Source organism: Salvelinus sp. IW2-2015, unplaced genomic scaffold, assembly GCF_002910315.2.
Source record: "Salvelinus sp. IW2-2015 unplaced genomic scaffold, ASM291031v2 Un_scaffold1439, whole genome shotgun sequence".
NCBI classification, from domain to species: domain Eukaryota; kingdom Metazoa; phylum Chordata; class Actinopteri; order Salmoniformes; family Salmonidae; genus Salvelinus; species Salvelinus sp. IW2-2015.
Genome location: NW_019942909.1, coordinates 4947 through 25061, shown reverse-complemented (window position 1 = coordinate 25061; position 20115 = coordinate 4947). Strand labels below are relative to the sequence as shown.

The 20115-nt window shown below is 42.1% G+C and overlaps 1 long non-coding RNA gene across 1 annotated transcript; it reads right to left on the bottom strand.

Moving 5' to 3' along the window:
• Window positions 1-11108: 11108 nt before the first annotated feature.
• Window positions 11109-14877, bottom strand: LOC112070852 (uncharacterized). Its single transcript, XR_002893980.2, has 3 exons — window positions 13159-14877; window positions 12763-12929; window positions 11109-12526 (listed from the first exon to the last, which is right to left on the bottom strand). It is a non-coding gene; the product is annotated as an uncharacterized lncRNA (long non-coding RNA).
• Between the last annotated feature and the right edge of the window lie 5238 nt (window positions 14878-20115).

Here is a 20115-nt window from a genome sequence, read left to right as displayed (position 1 = left end):
GGCGGTTTAGTGACATGGCAACATTTCAGTATTAATCTTGCCAAAGGTCTGGTTTCACAGACCCAGGTTAAGCCAACTCAAAGAAAAATCACAAATTTCTCATTTGCTTTTAATATGCTAAGTTCTTAATTTTAAGTATTTAAATCATGTATCAAAATCATCAGCCAGAGTACGACTTAATTTGATTTGGGACCCATCAGGATACAGGAAAACTATTAGAATCAGAATTTAGTCAATTGGTCCAGTGATTCAGAAGTAAATTCATTCAAGGAGCATCGCTACGAAATACACCTTCTAATCTAAAGTAAGGTTTAGTAGCAATGAGGGAGTAATATTACACTGGCCCGGGTTGAACCTAGGAATGGCCCGTCACATCATCGGGCGAAAGCGGGGAGGGAGGAGCACCCTTTGACTCAATATGCGCTGCTCGGTCATGTTGTCAAAAAGGAAGCTAGGTGCATCATCCAGAAACATACAACAGGCAGAAAGCGTTTTTATCAAAAGCAATCACTTCTACATGTGAACAAGGAATCCTACTTATCACCTCACGTGCTTAATCTACGTCACTTGTTTTTAGCCGACTTCGCTGTCAGCCAGAGTGGGGCACAAGGTTCACACCCAGGAGGCAGCATGGATCCAAAACAAATGCAATCACTTTTCACCCTTTTCCAACTCCCACCGGGGTAACCCGACCCAGATAAACAAGCCCCCTCATTCACTACTCTTCCCTATAGCCACACCATCTCTCTGCGCCCTCCTTTCAAATACTTCCTCTTTCCTCTCATTGGTAATGGCCTCTGATAGGCATTGGAGGAGTTCAAGGTGTTTTCCTCCAGGAGGACCTCTCCAGGGTGGAGTAGATGGCCTTGGACCAGGTCAGCACATTATGAGGGGTATTGTTGTAGTAGAATGGGCCAGGGTATTGCAACCCAGACATGTACAGTTGAATTCGGAAGTTTACGTACACCATAACCAAATACATTTAAACTGAGTTTTGCACAATTCCTGACAGTTAGGATCACCACCTTATTTTAAGAATGTTAAATGTCAGAATAATAGTAGTGATTTATTTCAGCTTTTATTTCTTTCATCAGATTCCCAATGGGTCAGAAGTTTACATACACTCAATTAGTATTTGGTAGCATTGCCTTAAACAATTTAAAAACTTGGGTCAAATGTTTCGGGTAGCCTTCCACAGGCTTCCCACAATAGGTTGGGTGAATTTTGGCCCATTCCTCCTGACAGAGCTGGTGTAACTGAGTCAGGTTTGTAGGCCTCCTTGCTCACACACGCTTTTTCAGTTCTGCCCACAAATGTTCTATGGGATTGAGGTTAGGGCTTTGTGATGGCCACTCCAATACCTTGACTTAGTTGTCCTTAATCCATTTTGCCACAACTTTGGAAGTATGCTTGGGGTCATTGTCCATTTGGAAGACCCATTTGCGACCAAGCTTTAACTTCCTGACTGATGTCTTGAGATGTTGCTTCAATATATCCACAATTTTCCTCCCTCATGAAGCCATCTATTTTGTGAAGTGCACCAGTCCCTCCTGCAGCAAAGCATCCCCACAACATGATGCTGCCACCCCTGTTCTTCACCGTTGGGATGGTGTTCTTCGGCTTGCAAGCCTCCCCCTTTTCCCTCTAAACATAACGATGGTCATTAWGGCCAAACAGTTCTATTTTTCTTTCATCAGACCAGAGGACATTTCTCCAAAAAGTATGATCTTCGTCCCCATGTGCAGTTGCAAACCGTAGTCTGGCTTTTCTATGGCGGTTTTGGATCAGTGGCTTCTTCCTTGCTTAGCAGCCTTTCAGGTCCTGTCGATATAGGACTAGTTTTACTGTGGATATAGATACTTTTGTACCTGTTTCCTCCAGCATCTTCACAAGGTCCTTTGCTGTTGTTCTGGGATTGATTTGCACTTTTGGCACCAAAATACGTTCATCTCTAGGAGACAGAACGCATCTCCTTCCTGGGCGGTAAACCCATGGTGTTTATACTTGCGTACTATTGTTTGTACAGATGAACGTGGTACCTTCAGGCATTTGGAAATTGCTCCCAAGGATGAATCAGACTTGGAGGTCTACAATTTTTTTCTGAGGTCTTGGCTGATTTCTTTTGATTTTCCCATGATGTCAAGCAAAGAGGCACTGAGTTTGACGGTAGGCATAGAAATGCATCCACAGGTACACCTCCAATTGACTCAAATGATGTCAATTAGCCTATCAGAAGCTTCTAAAGCCATTACATCATCTTCTGGAATTTTCCAAGCTGTTTAAAAGACACTAAGTTGACTGCATGTAAACTTCTGAACCACTGGAATTGTGAGTGAAAAAATCTGTAAACAATTGTTGGAAAAATTACTTGTCATGCAAAGTAGATGTCCTCGCCGACTTGCCAACACTATAGTTTGTTAACAAGAACTTTGTAAAGTGGTTGAAAAACGAGTTAATGACTCCAACCTAAGTGTATGTAAACTTACGACTTCAACTGTAGTTAAGTCGAGGTTGGGGAGAGGACTCGGTCCCACACCACATCAGTTACCAGGCCTTCAAACTGATACACTTTGGTATTGGTTATTATATTAGGATCCCCATTAGCTGTTGCAAAAGCAGCAGCTACTCTTCCTGGAGTCCATTCAAAACATGACATAATACAGAACATTAGACAAGAACAGAACTCCTTTTTTAAATGTCACAGCCTACATATCAATACATACAATATCTAGGTCAAATAGGAGAGATGCATTGTGCAGTGAGGTGTTGCTTTATCTGTTTTTTTAAACCAGGTTTGCTGTTCATTTGCACAATATGAAATGGAAGAGTTCCATGCAATAATGGCTCTATATAATACTGTATGCTTTCTTGAATTTGTTCTGGATTAGGAGACTGAAAAGACAGGAGGCCCACTGGTCTCCTATAAACACTCAAAGACAAATACTTTGTATTATCAAAATACTTAAATGTACACCTATAGTAAATGTACACTCATTATCAATGTTATGCTGCATTGTTTTGTCCTTTTTGAGAGATATTGAAATGTGTCTTCTGCTTTACACAACTACCTCAAGACACACAGGTTATAAACTGCATTTATGTCACCTTCTCTCTCACCAATTGTCCCCTGCTCCCCCACTATCCTCTCCCCGGTCTCCCCCTCTTCCTCGCCCGGGTCTTCCTCTGTTGCCCCCACTCTCGGTCCCAATCCCAAATGAGACCTGAGAAGATTTGGTAATAGGCTGAGTGGAAGTTACACCCTATTACTTGTACCAATTAAATCTTCTCAGATCTCTACCAGTGCATAGGGTTTTGGCAAACATTTGGGATTAGGCCCATCTCTCCTCTTACCTGGCCAATCACCCTCTTCCTGACCCTGATGGTCCCGCCTCTCACACATGCTGGTCCAGGGGTGGTGCTGAAGGACTGGGAGGAGGGATCGATGGAGTGGCGTTCCTTCCCATCATATCTGTCCAGTAATAGGTTCCAGTATTAACCCTGAGTGAGGCTGAAGAAAGCATTTTCCCCTCCTCGGCCATGTAACGAAGACACATTCAGAGCAGAGGGAGAGGAGCTGGTGTAGGGAGAGGAGCTGGTGTAGGGATAGGAGGCTTCTGACCCACTGGAATTGTGATGCAGTGAATTATAGGTGAAATAATCTGTAAACAATTGGAAAGATTACTTGTGTCATGCACAAAGTAGATGTCCTAAACGACTTGCCAAAACTATAGTTGTTCACAAATTTATTGTTGAGTGATTGAAAAACGAGTTTTAATGACTCCAACCTAAGTGTATGTAAACTTCCGACTTCAACTGTAGGAGGAGGAAGATGGGTAGGAGTGGGGGTAGAGATCGCATTTGTGTACATGATGAGTCCTCCGCCATACGACACTGTAAACAGACCATGCAGATCTGAGGTGGAGGGGACTGGAGCAGGGGGCAGAGAAACAATCCATCCCTCAATCTATCAACCCAATATTATCTGTGTACAACTTTTGTCATCACTTTGTCACTCAACACTTCAAAGAATCCAGACCTAACAATGTGTGTGTGTGTGTGTTTGGCACGTGTATTTAAATACGATACCTGAAGTGGTTGTATAGGGCTACGATGTTGTTTGATATCTTGCCCGTCTAGCCCAACCCGGCCATCAGCACGAGAGCGTTGAACAGCTCGGGAATCATCCTCCTCTTCCGGAGCCAGACGCTTTAGCAGTGTGAGGAGTTTAGTTTGATCCTGACACGAAACCCAAACCGTCTGCGCGCGTGCGCCATCATGCATACATTTATTTTGGCCCCCCACACCAAACGCGATCACGTCACGCAGGTTAAAATATCAAAACCCACTCTGAACCAATTACATTAATTCAGTTCTGTGGTCACATTCTGCGATTGGCTTGAGAGTCTACGTCAGCCGACAGACTACAGCAACTGTAGCTGTTAATTTGATCTGCGCATGTGCCAGAACCAGCAGCGTAAGCCTCTCCATATGCTTATGCACGAGTGAAGTGAGTTCGGAAAAGCTTAAAGTATGCATCATTTTCACATACAAACTTTATTTGTCGAACTCCGAATCAAGTAGGCTTCCCCAAAATAAGATGGTCGCTGTGGTAGAATGTAGGGGTCAGTGGAGGCTCCTTTCATAAAAATGTTAATTGTAAAATAAAAAAGTGATCCTTTTGAGATAAAACTATACTAAATATATTCATGTCACCAAAAAATGTATTAAAACACACTGTTTTGCAATGAAGATCTACAGTAGCCTCAACTGCACTCTGTAGGGTAGCACCATGGTGTAGCCGGAGGACAACTAGTTTCAGTCCTCCTCTGGATACATTGACTTCAAAATAAAATCTAGGAGGCTCATGTTTCCCTTCCATGGACCTACTCAGGTTAGAGGACGTCCTCCGGAAGTTGTCATAATCACTATCAGAGCTCTTGCAGCATGAACTGACATGTTGTCCACCCAATCAAAGGATCAGAGAGTGAATCTAATGCTGAAAACATAAGCTACAGCTAGCTAGCACTGCAGTGCATAAAATGTGGTGAGTAGTTGACTCAGAGTGAGAAATACAAAAGTTGAACAGTTGACAAATTAATTTCTTCAAAAATTAAGGACACAAGAGAGAGCTAGCCATATTTCGTGTATTTTTGTTTCACTTTCACAGCTAGCAAATGCAGCTAGCTAGTTTAGCCTACTTAAACACCCGGCTCAAACAGAGCAATGCCATGTTAGCTAGCTGGCTATGGCTTCCAACGCTGGAACTTTTCCACATCAAGGTAAGCTTTTGGTTTTTCTAATTCAGTGGTTCCCAAACGTTTTATAGTCCTGTACCCCTTCAAACATTCAACCTCCAGCTGTGTACACCCTCTAGCACCAGGGTCAGCGCACTCTCAAATGTTTTTTGCCATCATTGTAAGCCTGCCACACACACACTATACGATACATTTATTAAACATAAAAATGAGTGAGAGTTTGTCACAACCCGGCTCGTAGGAAGTGACAAAGAGCTCTTATAGGACCAGGGCACAAATAATAATAATAAATAATTTTGTTCTTTATTTATCTTACATATAAAACCTTATTTGTACATCAAAAAGTGTGAATAACTCACCACAGGTTAATGAGAAGGGTGTGCTTGAAAGGATGCACATAACTCTGCAATGTTGGGTTGTATTGGAGAGAGTCTGTCTTAAATCATTTTCCACACACAGTCTGTGCCTGTAATTAGTTTTCATGTTAGTGAGGGCCGAGAATCCACTCTCACATAGATAGGTGGTTGCAAAGGGCATCAGTGTCTTAACAGCGCGATTTGCCAAAGCGCAACCCTATCCTGAAATCTGGCAGTGACTTATGATTAAACTCAATTTTCACCGAACCGCTTGTTGCAATTTCGTTGAGGCTCTCTTGTTCAGAAATCGGTAAGTAGACTGGAGGCAGGGCATGAAAGGGATAACGAATCCAGTTGTTTGTGTCGTCTGTTTCGGGAAAATAATTGCGGACCCAACTCACTCAGGTGCTTCGCTATATCACATTTGACATTGTCCTTATGCTTGAGTTCATTTGCACACAAAAAAATCATACAATGATGGAAAGACCTGTGTGCTGTCCTTGTTAATGCAGACAGAAAAGAGCTCCAACTTCATAATCATAGCCTCAATTTTGTCCCGCACATTGAATATAGTTGTGGAGAGTCCCTGTAATCCAAGATTCAGATCATTCAGCGAGAAAAAACATCACCCAGATAGGCCAGTCGTGTGAGAAACTTGTCAGACAACTGAAAATTATGGTCAGTAAAGAAAACTTTAAGCTCGTCTCTCAATTTTAAAAAAACGTGTCAATAATTTGCCCCTTGATAACCAGCGCACTTCTGTATGTTGTAAAAGCGTTACATGGTCGCTGCCCATATCATTGCATAATGCAGAAAATACACAAGAGTTCAGGGGCCTTGCTTTAACAAAGTTAACCATTTTCACTGTAGTGTCCAAAACGTCTTTCAAGCTGTCAGCAAATCCCTTTGCAGCAAGAGCCTCTCGGTGGATGCTGCAGTGTACCCAAGTGACGTCGGGAGCAACTGCTTGCACGGGCCTTACCACTCCACTATGTATTCCTGTCATGACTTTTGCGCCATCAGTACAGATACCGAAACATCTTGACCACCAAAATCTATTTGATGTCACAAAGGCTTCATTTGAGTCAATTGGAGGTGTACCTGTGGATGGATTTCAAGGCCTACCTTCAAACTCAGTGCCTCTTTGCTTGACATCATGGGAAAATCAAAAGAAATCAGCCAAGACCTCAGAAAAAAAAATGTAGACCTCCACAAGTCTGGTTCATCCTTGGGAGCAATTTCCAAATTCCTGAAGGTACCACGTTCATCTGTACAAACAATAGTACGCAAGAATAAACACCATGGGACCACACAGCCGTCATACCGCCCAGGAAGGAGACGCGTTCTGTCTCCTAGAGATAAACATACTTTGGTGCGAAAAGTGCAAATCAATCCCAGAACAACAGCAAAGGACCTTGTGAAGATGCTGGAGGAAACAGGTACAAAGTATCTATATCCACAGTAAAACGAGTCCTAAATCGATTTAACCTGAAAGGCCGCTCAGCAAGGAAGAAGCCACTGCTCTAAAACCGCCATAAAGCCAGACTACGGTTTGCAACTGCACATGGGGACAAATATTGTACTTTTTGGAGAAATGTCCTCTGGTCTGATGTAACAAAAATAGAACTGTTTGGCCATAATGACCGTTGTTATGTTTAGAGGTAAAAGGGGGAGGCTTGCAAGCCGAAGAACACCATCCCAACCATGAAGCACGGGGGTGGCAGCATCATGTGGGGGTGCTCTGCTGCAGGAGGGACTGGTGCACTTCACAAAATAGATGGCTTCATGAGGGAGGAAAATTATGTAGATATATTGAAGCAACATCTCAAGACATCAGTCAGGAAGTTAAAGCTTGGTCGCAAATGGGTCTTCCAAATGGACAATGACCCCAAGCATACTTCCAAAGTTGTGGCAAAATGGCTTAAGGACAACAAAGTCAAGGTATTGGAGAGGCCACAAAGCCCTGACCTCAACACTATAGAAAATTTGTAGGAATGGGCCAGAATTCACCCAACTTATTGTGGAAGGCTAGCCGAAACGTTTGAGCCAAGTTAAACAATTTAAAGGCAATGCTACCAAATACTAATTGAGTGCATGTAAACTGACTCACTGGGATTCTGATGAAAGAAATAAAAGCTTAAATAAATCTCTTATTATTCTGTCATTTCACATTCTTAAAATAGGGTGGTGATCCTAACTGACCTAAGACAGGGACATTTTACTAGGATTAAATGTCAGAAATTGTGAAAAACTGAGTTCAAATGTATTTGGCTAAGGTGTATGTAAACTTCCGACTTCAACTGTACCAGGAGGTGTGCCAGGCCCGCCACATCGGTTGACTCATCCAGCTGTAACGCATATAATTCATTGGATTGTATGCGAAGCAGTAATTGTTTCAAAAAATCTCCCGCCATGTCACTGATGCGTCGTGAAACGGTGTTTGATGAAGGCATTGTCTGTATCTTTTTTTGGCCTTTTCCCCCAGCATTGTCCCAGCCATATCCGCAGCATCAGGAAGAATTAAGTCCTCCACAATAGTATGGGGCTTGCCTGTCCTAGCCAATCTGTAGCTCACCATATAACACTTCTAGCCCCTTCTTATTAATGGTATCTGTTGCTTTTATACATGGTCTTAGTACTCGAAAGTTGTCTTTATTCTCACCCAAAAAACTCCCATGGCTTATTTTTCAAATTGCCATGTTTCTAAATGTCTGTGCAAGAGTGAAGGTTTCCCCGCGAGAGAGTAACGGTTAATGTGATTGGATGTTAATTATTTGACTAGGCTACCTGTATCTGACATTGTGTTGTTATTTCGCTGAACGCTAGATTGTCTAATTTTATTTTTGGCAGTGAAACAAGGCTACTCATGCGAGAAAAAAACTTCACCAATATGTATAGCCCTGTTGGAAAATATAAATGTACTGTTTGAAAATGTAAAAAACATTTTATGTTTTATGTGAATCACATTTTTATTTGGCATTCCTCCAACGGCATCCCAGTTTGAGAATTCCTGTTCTAATTTATTGCCACCGGGTCCTGCCAGTGTAACTGCACTGCATGATTGTTGCGGGATTAGTAACACATTAGTTCTATTAGCTATGTTGACTATGACGTTACTTTAGCTAATGTGGTGACAACGATGTAGGTAGGCTGTGTGTAGCGGTTAGCAGTTTTGAAATGGTTTGGCTTGAAAAGTTTCTTTTTTTGCCTGGTCACAGACAGCTGATGTGTTCTGCATTGAAGTCCACAAGCGAAGGGAAAAGTGAGAGGAGGAGAGCGTTTAGATGCGAGAAGGAATACAATGAGCAAAGAGAACATACTGTTTGTATGTGGCTGCTATGAAAGTGAACTGTGTTTGCGTGTGATCAGGGGTGTATTCATTCCGCCGATTCTGTTGAGAAACGTTTCTTACACGGAAGCAAACGGAACGGGGATAAACATCCCTGAATTTGACCAATATAAACTTGTGTGCAACTGTTGGACTAATGATTACACCCTAGATCAGCTAGATTTGGTCAAGAGTGTGCAAGGCGGTATTGAATGTCTGTCACCTCAAGTTTCTCTCGACCTGTGTGCACCTACGCTGTAAACTTTCATTCATAGGCTAGGTTGTAGCAACCTCATGATGGGTATAGGGAAAATTGTATTATCATGTAATAGCCTAAACCTATGGCTGTTGCATTGAGCTGTGTGAATGGAATAGGAATGACAGTCATCCAATATGCTGTAATAGAATTAAGGCCATGCTCATAAAAAAAATATTTTAAAAAGTGTCCTACCTCATCTTAGCCATTGGTAACGGTACTTAAATCAGCAGACATAGACCCTGTCACACTGAATGGCCCAAGACGTCCGACAATCGTTTACGACCTATGAATTTGCCAACATCAACATTTTGTCTGGGATGGAAAAATCGTGGCATAAGACAGCTAAAATCTGTGGGCAGCTTTATCCAGAGCAACTTACAGTTGTGCATTCATCTTAAGATACACTATATATACAAAAGTATGTGGACACCCCTTCAAATGACTGGATTCGGCTATTTCAGCCACACCCGTTGCTGACAAGTGTATAAAATCAAGCACACAGCCATGCAATCTCCATTGACAAACATTGCATGTAGGATGGCCTTACTTTTAAGAGCTCAGTGACTGTCAACATGGCACCGTCATAGGATGCCACCTTTCCAACAAGTCAGTTTGTCAAATTTCTGCACTGGTAAATCTGCCCCGGTCAACTGTAAGTGCTGTTATTGTGAAGTGGAAATGTCTATGAGCAACAATGGCTCAGCCACGACGTAGTAGGCCACACAAGCTTAACAAATAAAGAGAGCCGCACACTCTAGGAGCTCAGATGCAATAATTGTATAACCAACGTTTTGATAGCCAAGCTGTCTTCATCAGGGTATAATGACAAACACTGCAGGTCACCAGTTTATATAGGGTTTCAAAGGACACACAGGTGTCTGTAATCATGGCCGGCTGTGGCTTGATTTCATTGGTTGATTTACAGATATAAAGAGAACATATAAAAAAAGTTTGAATAGATAGCACACGATCATAGATACAATTTGGCCGCATCTTATAGGCCTACAAAGACAATATTATTTACAATGGATAGCAAAATCACAATAATCACAAGAATGGCTTCAGCGCGAACTCTACGTTGAGAACAAAGGGAGCAAGGGTCTTTAACTTAAAGATCCAGACGGCCTCTCGTTTTAACAAATTGTCAAGGTCACCCCCTCTGAGGAGTGGGCACCCTCCACGCCTTCCTTGCCTCCACGTTGGCTAGTAGAGTATGCTGCTGGGGAAGATGGCGGATGTTTTGTTTCAAACTGATGGCACGTCGAGTGGAGAAGAGTGAGAAGGAATGGATGACAGTGGCGAATAAAAAAGGAAACAAGAGAAGTCAAGTGGTCGTGGAATCTAGTTAATCCAAGGGTCTCTGACTTAATTTAGTCGGAGTGAGGGTTTTGATTGATCGAGATACCTGGGAGATCCATTTGAAGTCTCAATAAAAATCATAGATGTGTTAAATGTCAGTGAAAATAACAAGAACTGGGTTTATTTTGTATGTCCAAGGAGCAGAAGGAGCATGCTTTGCACCTGAAAAAGATAGCTTGTCATGTATGGATCTGTGAAGCAGAGAACCTACCAAGGGGGTTCTCTTGAATGGCTCTGAAAGGGAGTACAAAGGATATAACTGAAGAAATAGATGCAGTGGTTGGTGCACGCCGACTGACCCATATGGTGGATGGAGTGAGGAAACCTGCTACATCATTGTGGACGTATGACAAGTAAACTTTCATGCATTGTACAGAGGCTGAAGTAAAAAAAATGTTTAAATAAGCTATTTTTCTTACTGTTTAAGAATGATAAATAGCCAGAATAGTGGTCTTTCACTGTAAAGCTAATATTGCATTAGGACAGCTGGTGTTTTATTTCCAATGAGCAGGTTTGCATTGTGATAAAATCATACAACCCCCATGTACATTATTAAATTACTCTGATTTTCACGATAGCTTGGTTTTATATTCACCTTATGCATTGATATCTAAATGATAGGCAATATTATGCAATACAACTAGATTCGAAGGCCTAGACTACTTCATTCTAATGCAAGCTAAACGCATTGGATACAAAAACAATCTGGCATATTATAAAGGGCAATGTCCAATTTAATTATATGCATGCATATATAACAGGAATATTAAATGAATACACCATTGTAATATTATTAATGCCTCTGTCCCTGCAGGGGATTAGACAGATGATCTGCATCCCCCAGATGCCCAAACCTCAAAACCAGAACCGTGGGGAGACATCAACACTTCAAATGTTTTAGTAATATTAACCCTTTCATTGGTTTTCCTGTATCTGTGCATGAATCCTTAAAACACAGACCATTGTACAAAAGTTATTAGTCGTATGTACAAGATATATATGGTCCAACAAAATGCTTACTTGCAGGTTCCTTATCGACAATGCAATTACAAATATTTTTTTTATTTGAACCTTTATTTAACTAGGCAAGTCAGTTAAGAACAAATTCTTATTTACAATGACGGCCAACCGGGGAACAGTGGGTTAACTGCCTTGTTCAGGAGCAGAAAGACAGATGTTTACCTTGTCAGCTCGGCCCAACGCTCTAACCACTAGGCTACCTGCCGCCCAAAAAATATAATACTAACATAAAGTAAATGGCTCAGTAGATTAAAAAACATTTTAGCATCCCCAAGTGAGGGACATCAAGGAGATTAACATTCAAAGCGTGTTTAGTACACCTCATTCTAATCAAATGTTATTGGTCACATACACATATTTAGCAGATGTTATTGTAGGTGTAGGGAAATGTTTGTGTTCCTAGCTCCAACAGTGCATTTCATAACAATACACACAAATCTAAAAGAATGGAATTAAGAAATATATAAATATTAGGATGACTAAAATACAGTAGAATACAGTATGTAAACATTATTAAAGTGACCAGTGATTCCATGTCTATGTACATAGGGCAGCAGCCTCTAAGGTGCAGGGTTGAGTAATCTAGTGATGGCTATTTAACAGTCTGATGGCCTTTTTAAAATTGCCATGCCTAGCCTAATCACATTCAACTAATTGTAGTCTAAATTTTAGACAATGAATAATTGAACATGTTTGCTGGGCAGCAATAGAAACTTGCACACAGGGCAGAATCACCCACGTCTATTGTAAATAAGCTTCATATGTTACAATGAGCTGACAATTCTGCATGATAGAGAATAATATGTGTGGATCTACTTTTAACAGTGACGTTGCACGCTGCTGAATAAACTCCTGAATAAACTCCTGGAATTGGGTGAATTCCCTGGTGGATGGGAGGTTCCCAAGTTCTTTACATCTGTCTGGGTGGTGGGGTGCGATGTGCTTCAACCTGAGGCCAAGGGAGGACAAATTAACCTCACTGCTCAAATTAGATTTTACGATTACTTTGTTTAGTTTGTCATCCCTAAACAGCTGATAACCAGGACGAGATCGCCTGCTAGCTAGCCATTGCGTCCGACGAGCTAACTTCGCTTGGCTGATAAACAGCAGTGACTCATGAATTCATATGAAAGTAATTTGTTGAACATTTTAACATCATTTGGTGAATAAATAAACAATACTTACATTTGACAAATATATTCCTCTGGAACATTTTCTCACAAGCGGGAACTTATGTCCGCCATTAATTCAGAAGTTTTTTTCCGCTGTGTTGCCCTGGCGAAGGGAACGAAAATGTATGCTCCCATGCGTGCTTTGTTGTCCAAACCTCCCAAGTATGCTAATAGAACTTCCTGGAAAATTAGAACATTACTTGCCGTTTCGCTTTCTTAGATTTGGAATCGCACTTGAAAAATGACAGTTGACTTACGCACTAGATAGAACGCAAGTATGCAATTTGGAACATTACATAACCAACGTATATCTATGAAATATCACATTTTGCTGAAATATATTAGCTCTCAATTGAATATAGAAATCGTTTGATTTAAATAGAAATTTGTCATTTTAATTGTCACGAACCGGCTCGAAGGGAGACAACGTGGCGATAAGGAATATCAAAATATTTTAACTGAAGTAATCTAAATACAATTAACAATGGTGTGTGTGTAATCAGTAGTGTAAGTGAGTGTTTGCGTGCATAACTGTGATAATGAGGGGTGTTGAAAGGTGCCACAATCTAAGTCTGTCTGCATGGAGAGCGTCTCCCCAATGAATGGGGGAAGAGGTGTATTTATCCCGGGACACACCCGGGCCCAGGTGTGTCCCATGTCGCTGACGACCCTCCCAGCTCCGCCCGCCGACATACTAATAAGGTAAACAAGAGCAAAGAGAAAGAATACGGCAGACAGAGTGGGAGGGTCGTCCCATTAACATAACTTCTTCTCTCTGTTTAACTTTTAGCTTGCTTGGACAGTTTCACCACCAACATGTGAGTTCTCTTCTTTTCCCTTCCAGCTTAGACTACAGGGAGCACAGAAAACACACAGTATAACACTGGAAATCCTTACCTTGCATTTCTAACAGTTTAGCAGAAGGCACCACACCACATTAGAGTTGGTAAGGTCATGAGAAAACAATACATTTACTAATTCATCTGTTTCTGATTCTTTGTCTCATTTGGAGCTCCGTTAGTGTAGTACTCTACTAGTTAAAGTTCCATTAGTCTAGTACTCTACTAGTTAAAGCTCCATTAGTTCAGTACTCTACTAGTTAAAGCTCCATTAGTCTAGTACTCTACTAGATAAAGCTCCATTAGTCCAGTAGTCTGCTAGTTAAAGCTCCATTAGTCCAGTAGTCTACTAGTTAAAGGTGAGTAGGTTGTCTTTTACTACTACAATATATAATTGACACAATTTTGTCGCTGTTTTTCATGTAACACAGAAATGTTCTGCAGTTATATTCTGAGCTCTGCCACTCTCATCTCTCTCCTGTCGTCCCCAGTTAAGAACGAGCCTGTAAACAACAGTGAGATTGACTGCCACAGATGGCAGCACTGGACAGCTATTTAGGCAAAGGTAACACCACAAACAGTTTCAATCTCTCATTCGCCATTTAAAATGGAGCCTAACACACATGCATACTCACAGATGTTTTTGGTGTACCAGCCATATTAAAACCAACTAAAGTTTACCAGCATGATTCCTACAGGAAAGTGGCCCCGCAAATCCTGTGGCATATCCTCCAGGACTTCCTATTCCTGCAGGATATATATTCTGCAGGATTCCAATAAAACAATGTGGACGCTTCCATGGGGCAGAAGTCCTTGTGGGGAACCATAAGTGGCTCGTTTCAGCTCATTTCATCTTGTTCTTCATACCATGTCTTGTTTTGAGGTGCTTTGAATGATTTCATGTCAATGCTAATATGGCTATCCAACAACTGTAACGATGTATTTGAGAGACAACAAGTGCTCATTGTGCAAATGTATGCATGTTTTCAACAAACATTGGAAATGAAATATAGCTTACATATTGTCAACAATCGAAGACAACCCCGTCTGTTTTGCCCCATAGTTGCGCATGCGTCGGTTTTGTTGGTAAACAACCAACAGCTCTATGCAGATGTTGAAGCATGGTGGCTTGAAAAAACTCCCTCTGAACTCTATATTTCTATCCATTCATCATTGTGTACACTATTCATGGTGCGTTCAATAGATGGAAAACAAAGGATTTGGGAAAGCAGGATACTAGCTACAACTAGTTATTTATCCCAGTAGCCTACATTATGAACAGAAACCACGTGATACGCTTCTGATCACGAAAAGGTCACTAATTACCATAGCCACAAAGTCAGAAGGTCTGCCTACTCGACCAATCAGATGAGGGGATTTGATGACGCGTAAGCAGGTTTCTGGTTCGCGGGCAACGACCAATCAGATGAGGGAGTGTGATGACGCGTATGCCGACCGGCATGCAGGGGCAGACGATAGACATGCATTTGTTTTGTCTAGTGATCCATCAATGATTTGGTTATTTATTAGCCATAATAAAACCAACATTTCTAAATGCAAATCGGATGTCTTATTCAAACTCCGCTTGCAGGCTTATCATGATGTTTGCCCTTAACCAACAATGCAGTTTTAAGAAAAATAAGTGTTAAGTAAAAAATAGATAAGTGAAAAAAAATAATTAAAGAGCAGCAGTAAAATGACAATAGCGAGGCTATATACAGGGGGTACCGGTACAGAGTCAATTTGCGGGGGCACCGGTTAGTCGAGGTAATTGAGGTAATATGTACATGTAGGTAGAGTTAAAGTGACTATGCACAGATAATAAACAGAGAGTAGGAGTGTAACAGTATAACTTTAGTACGTCCCCTCGCCCCGACACGGGCGCGAACCAGGGACCCTCTGCACACATCAACAACAGTCACCCACGAAGCGTCGTTACGCATCGCTCCACAAAAGCCGCGGCCCTTGCAGAGCAAGGGGCAACACTACATCTAGGTTTCAGAGCAAGTGACGTAACTGATTGAAACGCTACTAGCGCGTACCCGCTAACTAGCTAGCCATTTCACATCCGTTACACTCACCCCCCTTTCAACCTCCTCCTTTTACGCAGCAAACAGTGATCCGGGTCAACAGCATCAATGTAACAGTATAACTTTAGTACGTCCCCTCGCCCCGACACGGGCGCGAACCAGGACCCTCTGCACACATCAACAACAGTCACCCACGAAGCGTCGTTACCCATCGCTCCACAAAAGCCGCGGCCCTTGCAGAGCAAGGGGCAACACTACATCTAGGTTTCAGAGCAAGGTGACGTAACTGATTGAAACGCTACTAGCGCGTTCCCGCTAACTAGCTAGCCATTTCACATCCGTTACAGGAGCCACGTAAAAGAGGGGGGGCAATGCAAATATTCTTGGTTGCCATTTGACTAGCTGTTCAGGAGTCTTATGGCTTGGGGTAGAAGCTGTTAACAAGACTTTTAGACCTAGACTTGGTACTCCGGTACCGCTTGCCGTGCGGTAGCAGAGAGAACAGTCCATGACCAGGGTGGCTGGAGTCTTTGACAATTTTTAGGGCCTTACTCTGACACCACCTGGTAAAGAGGTCCTGGATGGCAGGAAGCTTGGCCCCAGTGATGTACTGGGCCGTACGCACTACCCACTGTAGTGCCTTGCGGTCGGAGGTCGAGCAGTTGCCATACCAGGCAGTGATGCAACCAGTCAGGATGCTCTCGATGGTGCAGCTATATGTGTCTCCTAACACCTGTGTGTAAACGGAAGACAAAAGTGTTGTCACTGAAAAATACTGTCGGCTGCAACTGTGATAAAATCGATTAAACCAGTGTACAGTAAGTATGTATTTTGCATTTATGGAATACTTTTGTTTGTGGTATGAAAGTAGAGGGATTTATGTTTCTAGAACCATACCCCAATTGAGAATCGACTCACATTTAGATGGAGGATTTGGATATTTTGGCTTCCAAAGCCAATTCACCTTTAAACAGAACATGTAGGGCCTTGGACTATAAGGAGTAACGTTAGGCTCCTTTAGTGGATTCTTGGGCTAGGACTCTCCTACTGTATCTTTACTTCACTAAGGCCACATTCTCCCAAATCAAAAGTGTCAAATCGATACAGAATAAAAGGCATCTCCATAGACAATGTGTTATGTATGAAATAATGTGATACCATTATATAGCATTTATCCTAGGCAGGTATGTTGCTACTAGAGCAGTGATACTAATTCAAGTACCGTGCCTGCGCATCAATGCACTTCGCTTGATTTTGAATAACGAATTCAAAGACTGTGTTCGAGGCCATCAAAAAACGGTTTTTATCATTTAAAAAAATTAAATACCATTTAACCTTTATTGTGAATGACTGGCTGACTGACCTATGTAAATGTTAACAAATGTTGAGAAACCATCAGTCTCAACACCGGAACTGACAAATTCAGGGTGTTTCTTTACCAGGAAAAGGGTGTTTTACAGAAACCCCATGAATTGCAGTCTGCAATTACACAATATTGAGTCAACGAACAGTTATTTATAATCGTTATTTATGATCCAAGGTGATTCTCGACTCGCCTTTAAAATCAGCTGCAATGTCGAAGTTGTGACAAAATGTGAAATTCGCACTCCGACCTGTGAATGGCAGCAATACGGAACACAGCGTCTAGTCTGCCGCAAACTCATAAGAAGAAAGAAGTCATGTAAACGTTATCTATGCTTGAAGTACAATTCCTACCATGCAATGGACACCGAAATTTGGGTGAAAATTCGACTTTATTTGCTTGATATTGAGGATATCACGTTGATAGCTCTACCCCAAAATGGACCTGCTGCTGCAAATGGACAATTTCGATAGCACCATAGAGGATTGGGCTACATATATCGAGAACTTGAGCAGTATTGCTTTGCTAACGATGTAGAAGGTGAAAGAAAAGTGGGGGTACTTCTGGTGTAATGGGAGCTAAAACATATAACTTGCTATGTACCCTTACAGCAACGACAAAGCCAGAAGAGAAGACCTTCAAGAAGATTGTAAATGCGTTACAGACTCATCTAAATCCAAAGCCGCTGGTCATAGCGAACGTTTCCGATTTCACAAACGGAATCAGCAAAAGACAGAGTCAATACCGGAGTACATTGCGGGAGCTCCGCCAGCTCTCGCAGTATTGTCAGTTCGAACAGGGATTCGGATGCGCTCAGAGACAGGCTTGTATTCGGGTTACACAACGAGAGCACACAGAAACGGCTCTTATCAGAAATAGATCTGACATTGGCGCGCGCATTGGACATAGCCATATCAATGGAAACTGCCGCAAAAGATGCAGGAGAGTTACAGAGGAAAAATACAGTGGAATGCACAGTGAACAAGTTAACACCCGACGTCAAAGAAATCACAGGCATGCTTTCGGGTGTGTAAAAAGGCACATGACCCTGTCATTGCTGGTTTAAAGACAAAGACTGTAGACAATGTAACAAAAGAGGACACATACAGAAAATGTGGCAAATCGAAGCAGAGTGAAAAAAGTCACCCAAAACAGGAAAGAGAGAACGGAAAAGTGCATCAGGTTACTGAAACTGATTCAAATGACTCTGATGAAGAAGACATGTCATGTCTTGACCTTTCTCTCTTTAAGAGAACAGATCGCAAAATAAATCTGTGTGACACCTGAGGTAGAGGGTGGCACTAAAATGCACAATGTTTGACAGCAAGGACAGCAGTTTACATACAGATAGACAATTGCGTCAGAAAACGTTGGAGAAAGGGAAGGAAATGGCCACAATATCTGATGATGATGGTGTTGTGATGATGATGATGACGATTATGATTATAACGGTGATGATGGTGATGACGATTATGATGATGAATATGATAATAATGGTAATATCATATGTTGCTAGTGACAGTAGTGATAAAGATGTGACGATGATGTCTGTGACAACAGTTCAAAAACCAGAAACAAGCCTACCACTGCTTAGACTGTGGTAAGAGTTTTACCGAGTCTATCATTTAAAGAGACACAAGCAAAACACATAACAAAGAAAAATCTCACCAATGCTCTGATTGTGTAAAAGCTTCACCCGACCGGAACATTTGAAAAAACACCAGCGAAGCCATATGACTGACAAATCATACCATTGCACTAACTGTGATGAGTGTTTCTCTAAAGCAGCACAACTAAGAAGTCACATGAAAGTGCATAGCCGGGGAAAAGCCTCACCTCTGCACCGACTTGTGGGAAACTATTCCAGGCCTTACACGCATTTGAAAGACACCAGCAGAAACATGCTGGAAAGATGCTCACCAATGCTCAGACTGTGGTAAAGTTTTTACCAGAGCCTATCACTTGAGAAGACACCAGTATACACATAAAGAGAAGTCTAATCACTGCTCCGATTGTGGTAAGAGCTTCACTCGTCCGGAAAATCTAAAAAGACACCAGCGGAAACACAAGGAAAAGACACGTTACCACTGGCTCGTAGTGTGAGGAGAAGTTCTCTACACAGGCAATGTTAAATAGTCACCTGCAGGTACATGTTGGAGAGCTACCTCACCATTGCTCTGACTGTTCGAAGGCGTTCTCAGACAAAAGACAATTTGAGATCCACCAGAATAGACATCAGCGAAAAACTGTAAAAGAGAGGTCTTACCTTTGCAGTGACTGTGGAATGACTTTCAGCAAGCCAAGCACATTTAAGGTGCACCAGAGATCTCACACAGGAGAAAAACCATACAGCTGCTCAGAGTGCGGGAAGAGTTTTGCCCAGTCCACCACACTCCGGATGCACCTCCAGTGGCACGCTGGGGAGAGGGCCAGCTACTCCTGCCCTGTCTGTGGGAAGACTTTCTCTCGAGCTGACAGTGTGAGGAGACACCAGATGGTTCACACAGGAGAGAGACCTCATGAGTGCCACTGCTGTGGGAAACGCTGCTTCCGACGGAGTGCTCTGATTATACATATGAGAAGTCACACTGGAGAGAAACCATACATTTGTTCAGAGTGTGGGAAGAGGTTCTCCCAAGATGGCGACCGGAAACGACACCAGATAAGACACCACCCTGACCTCTGACCTGAAGAGGACAGCAGGCACAGGAAGGCTTCAGTAGAGGCACACCGATCCCAAATCCACCCTCAGCCCCAACCTACCTAGCTCCCCTATACCAGGGGGTGGCAAACTCATTCCTGGAGGGTCTAGTGGTTTTTACTATTTCCCATATTATGGCTAAAATCTGCTAGCTAGCTAACCAACAATTGTAATGATATATTTGAGAGACAAGTGCTCATTGTGCAAATATATTTGTTTTCAATAAACATTGGAGATGAAATATAGCTTACATGTTGTCAACAATCTAAGCCAACCCCGTTTGTTTTGCCCCATAGTTGCGCACTCGTCTGTTTTGTTGCTAAACAACCAACCCCTCTATGCAGATGTTGAAGCACGGTTGCTTGGAAAAACTCCCTAGAAAGGCAGGAACCTCGGAAGAAACCTACAGAGGAACCACATTCATATATTTCTT